Genomic DNA, 6,000 nt, shown 5'->3' with positions numbered 1-6,000 from the left:
CTAGTGCATTCACTCCAGGCGCAGTGGCAGCATGCTGAAAATCTCTCGAATCTCTCGAGTGAGTCTGTGTGTGAAATGTGCAGGTACATCATGTGTGCCTCAGCTCATGTGCAAGTTATTTGTGTTGGGGTTGCATTAGCTCACTTAAGCGTTAAGACTACTAGAAGAAGCATACAAGATGAAATTCTAACCTATGTGGAAGAGGTAGTCCCTAATACTCTTCTCTCTGTCAGTATTTTTTGAAGATCTTTGGTAAACCATATAAAATATACTATGTTATCACATAAGATATTGAGAGTCATCAAGACTGGTAATTGAATTTTTTCCTTCACTTGGTCACTTTTTCATTTATCTGTCCATATTGTCTAAGATCCTTCCCCAACTGTTTTTTTCGGCTGCCTTCAGAGGTCCATCAGAAAATAGGCTACTTTATTCCACATACTTACTCCCTCTCAAACACTAATGAGAAAAAAGTATAAATATTGGGATAGGATCACTAGGATGTTTGCATTCTTATGGATATTTCTTGTGATCACCTGGCATCTCTTCGTTTTTTAGGATATTTTTTAACAAAACAAATTTTTTACCAAGTAGATTCAGTGGAGATATGAATGATGGATCTTTGTGAAGATTAGATATATATAGAATAAAAGAAAATTATTTATTAATAAGAGTATCATCCAGTGTGTTAATATTAGTATCATGTGAGGTAAAACTAATAGACATGTTAATAGAATAAAATGGGTCTGATACTTCTTCAGGGTATTTTCAGTGTTAGAGAGTCCACCTACCTATTCATTTCTCTTTTATGATTAGTAGGCTAATTAATTTTGAAGAGCTATATTTGGCAAGCCCTTATTAAAGTAGGATTATGTCATCTTGATCGTCTCTTTTATGGGACCAGAGATGACTAATTAGAAAAGTATACTAACCTCGGGTTTTGCTAAAGGTTTTTTGCTTAATGAGTTCATTCTGGCTGGTTAATTCCAAGACTTATTTTAGTCAGTAACTGTTTTACTTCCTGTTACTGTAAATTATGAAATATTGACCTCCTTATCACTTCCTACTTTTCCAAAACTTTCAGTTCAAGCCTGTCTCTGTACAAGTTCTAAGCATTAAATATTCCTCTAATGCAACATATGTTGAAGTCATAAATCAGGTCACTTGCCTGCTTAATGTAAATAACTTGGAAGACTGATTGACACTTCTTGGGTTAACAATAACAAGGACAGCATAATTATGAGGATTGAGTAATATTTTGTGTTCTTTTCTAATACTTACAGTATTTCTGGATGTAGACTGAATAATAACATATAATAAATCTTTTTTGATTTGGAAAATAGCTTATTCTTTTCTTGTTTGGTAATAAATATATTCTCTTAACAAAGAGAAGCATTTTTCACCTCTCAAACCAGTGCTGTCAATTAGAGACAGAACACAGAAGCTGGCATACAGATAACAGCTGTCCTTCAAAGCATTCTTTTTTTTCCCCTTAGTCTCAGAAATTATTGCTAACCTAACTGACATCCAATTAAAGACTCTGGGAGGCAGCAAAACTCAGTCTTCAAAGATTGCTGATTGTCAACACCAGTGTGTGATTGTGCGTGCGCGCGCGCGCGCGTGTGTGTGTGTGTGTGTGTGTCTGGACTTGCCAGTGTGTTTTCATACATACCTTTTCCTGTTCTTTGCAGGTAGAGGAAAGAAGCAGATGCTATTCCAATACAACTATTTATTCTATGATTTCTAGATCAGAGTTCCCTGATTTCTATTTTAGTGCCTCATCAACATTCATATGGTGTGGTTGCTGTGAGATGTATCATGTGCCCTGTGGTACATTCCGTTACTATTCTCAATGATATGTTGCCCTCTCTGTAAGAGGTTCTAGTTCCATGCTCTATTGGCATTAGTTTGACCATACTACTTGCAATGATTACCATGCTACTTGGGAATGATGTTGCCACATCCTAGCAAGAACTCTAACAGCCATCATGTGGTTCTGCCATTGAACTTTTTTTTTTCCTGCCAGCACACAAAAAGTATTAGCATGAGTGAGCTTTTTTTAAGTTGAAATATTGGAATAACAGTAATGCATTCTACACAGATAAGGCCTGACCCTTTTGGTCGAAGAAGACAAATGAGGTGAGGCTGTAGCTGACCTGCAGTTGAGACATAATGAAGTAAGATATAAACTTTTATTGTTTTAATCCACTGAGAGTTTCAGAGCATTTGTTAATAATAACTTAGTGAAAACTGACTAATATGTGTACATATAACTGTAACATTGTTGGTCATAACCCAAATAAAATGCTATTCTACTATATCTACTTAATTCTTGTGACAATAAACATATCAAGTAATACGTTTTGTGGTTTCAAATGTTTAGTGTTAAAACAAAATATAGGGAATCTGATCAGTAAGCAGGAGCATTTACAATTCTTCAGATTCCAACTACTCCCCATCCATTTGACTGAGAATAATCATCAAAAAAAAAAAAACAGGCATGAATGTTCAAACATTTGTATTAGACTCGCTCAGTTGTTTTAAACAACATGGCAAACAAAACTATTACATCCGGTATGTACACAAAAAGTAGTATATTTATAAATAGTTTAGAACCCAACCTGAAACTATGTTGTAACCTCACTGTATTACAGTGTTACAACTCATTTTTGTATGTTGTATATCAGTTTAACAGATTTGAGTTTATACCAGGCGACTCTTAGAACATGTGTAATTTAAGAAAACATATTTTCAGTTCTCAAAAAACCAAGCCAAAATTAGTTAAAACCCAGTATTATATTATCCAGTGGAGCATTGTGGCAGATTATACTTTTTATGTAATTATCTTTCTAAATTAAAATTTGGTTTCCAGAATTTGAGCCAGAATGTCTCCACAGTCCTTTGCCAGTTTTTAACTAATGTTGCACCAGTGTGCATCTTGAAATTCTTAAAAATATTCTCTTTGTTGATATGCAGAGATAAGGTCATTTGTACTATGGAAGGCAAAAAGGAATAAATGATCTTTTTAAAAAAATTTTAATTGGAGGATAATTGCTTTAAAATTTTGTGTTGGTTTCTGCCATACAACAACGTGAATCAGCCATAAGTATATATATCTCCCTTTCCTCTTGAGCCTCCTTTCCCTCCTCATCCTACCCCTCTAGGTCATCACAGAGTGCCAGGCTAAGCTTCCTGTGTTATGCAGGAGCTTGCCACTATCTATCTATTTTAAATATCTTTCATACACTTTAACTCATGTTTTTTAAAAAACAGTGTTTGAACAGTTACTGAATACCTAAAGTGAAAAGACTTGAGACCTTTGGAAATATACAAGAGAAGAAAAAATATGTTTATGTTTCAACAGAAAATAATCTTTAGTAAATATCAAATGGGTGGCATAAATACACTGATAACAGAAAACTGAGTGAAAAATTGAGTTAATTCAAAATTGAGCTTTGAAGGATGGGTTGGATATGAAGAGTGAGTGTGTGAGAGTTGTGCACTTTTACCTCTGTGGCCTTGGTCCCTCCTCTTTTAAAGAAGAAAAGTGAAGGATTTGTGAGTATTTAAATTTAACTCCGATGACCATCATATCTACTACTGTGGGCAAGAATCCCTTAGAAGAAATGAAGTAGCCATCATAGTCAACAAAAGAGTCCGAAATGCGGACTATTTTGATGCAGTCTCAAAAACGACAGAATGACCTTTGTTCATTTCCAAGGAAAACAATTCAATATCACAGTAATCCAAGTCTATGCCCCAACCAGTAACGCTGAAGAAGCTGAAGTTGAATGGTTCTATGAAGACCTACAAGACCTTTTAGAACTGACACCCAAAAAAGATGTCCTTTTCATTATAGGGGACTGGAATGCAAAAGTAGGAAGTCAAGAAACACCTGGGGTAACAGGCAAATTTGGGCTTGGAGGACAGAATGAAGCAGGGCAAAGGCTAATAGAGTTTTGCCAAGAGAACACACTGGTCATAGCAAACACCCTCTTCCGACAACACAAGAGAAGACTCTACACCTAGATATCACCAGATGGTCAACACCGAAATCAGATTGATTATAGTCTTTGCAGCCAAAGATGGAGAAGCTCCATACAGTCAGCAAAAACAAGACCAGGAGCTGACTGTGACTCAGATCATGAACTCCTTATTGCCAAATTCAGACTTAAATTGAAGAAAGTAGGGAAAACCACTAGACCATTCAGGTATGACCTAAATCAATCCCTTACAATAATACAGTGGAAGTGGGAAATAGATTTAAGGGACTAGATCTGATAGACAGAGTGCCTGATGAACTATGGATGGAGATTCCTGACATTGTATAGGAGACACGGATCAAGATCATCTCCAAGAAAAAGAAATGCAAAAAAGTAAAATGGCTCTATGAGGAGGGCTTATAAATAGCTGTGAAAAGAAGAGAAGCTAAAGATAAAGGAGAAAAGGAAAGATATATCCATTTGAATGCAGATTTCCAAAGAATAGCAAGGAGAGATAAGAAAGCCTTCTACAGTGGTCAATGCAAAGAAACAGAGGAAAACAATGGAATGGGAAAGGCTAGAGATCTCTTCAAGAAAATTAGAGATACCAAGGGAATATTTCATGCAAGTGAAGTGAAGTCACTTCATGTTGAAGTCATGTCCAACTCTTTGCGACCCTATGGACTGTAGCCTGCCAGGCTCCTCTGTCCATGGGATTCTCTTGCCATTTCCTTCTCCAGGGGATTTTCCCAATGCAGGGATCTAACCCGGGTCTCTTGCATTGCAGGCAGATGCTTTATACTCTGAGCCACCAGGGAAGCCCCTTGTTACATTTCATGCAAAGATGGGCCCAGTAAAGGGCAAAAATGGTATGGACCTAACAGAAGCAGAAGATATTAAGAAGAGGTGGCAAGAATACACAGAAGAACTGTACAAAAAGATCTTCACAACCCAGATGATCACAATGGTTTGATCACTCACCTAGAGCCAGACATCCTGGAATGTGAAGTCAAATGGGCCTTAGAAAGCATTACTATGAACAAAGCTAGTGGAGGTGATGGAATTCCAGTTGAGCTATTTCAAATCCTGAAAGATGATGCTGTGAAAGTGCTGCACTCAATATACCAGCAAATTTGGAAAACTCAGCAGGGGCCACAGGACTGGAAAAGGTCAGTTTTCATTGTAATCCCAAAGAAATGCAATGCCAAAGAATGTTCAAACTCCTGCACAACTGAGCTAATCTCAGTTCAGTTCAGTTCAGTCCAGTCATTCAGTCGTGTCCGACTCTTTGCGACCCCATGAATCGCAGTACGCCAGGCCTCCCTGTCCATCACCATCTCCCGGAGTTCACTCAAACTCACGTCCATTGAGTCAGTGATGCCATCCAGCCATCTCATCCCCTGTCATCCCCTTTTCCTCCTGTCCCCAATCCCTCCCAGCATCAGAGTCTTTTCCAATGAGTCAACTCTTAGCATGAGGTGGCCGAAGTACTAGAGTTTCAGCTTTAGCATCATTCCTTCCAAACAACACCCAGGGCTGATCTCCTTCAGAATGGACTGGTTGGATCTCCTTGCAGTCCAAGGGACTCTCAAGAGTCTTCTCCAACACCACAGTTCAAAAGCATCAATTATTCAGCACTCAGCTTTCTTCACAGTCCAACTCTCACACCCATACATGACCACAGGAAAAACCATAGCTTTGACAGGATGGACCTTTGTTGGCAAAGTAGTGTCTCTGCTTTTGAATATGCTATCTAGGTTGGTCATAACTTTCCTTCCAAGGAGTAAGCGCCTTTTAATTTCATGGCTGCAATCACCATCTGCAGTGATTTTAGAGCCCAAACAAATAAAATCTGACACTGTTTCCACTGTTTCCCCATATATTTCCCATGAAGTGATGGGACCAGATACCATGATCTTCATTTTCTGAATGTTGAGCTTTAAGCCAACTTTTTCACTCTCCTCTTTCACTTTCATCGAGGCTTTTTAGTTCTTCTTCACTTTCTGCCATAAGGGTG

The sequence above is a fragment of the Bos javanicus genome, chromosome 9 (assembly GCF_032452875.1).
Source record: "Bos javanicus breed banteng chromosome 9, ARS-OSU_banteng_1.0, whole genome shotgun sequence".
NCBI lineage: Eukaryota > Metazoa > Chordata > Mammalia > Artiodactyla > Bovidae > Bos > Bos javanicus.
The sequence above is the reverse complement of the archived record's forward strand: the minus strand, read 5'-3'. Positions refer to the sequence as shown.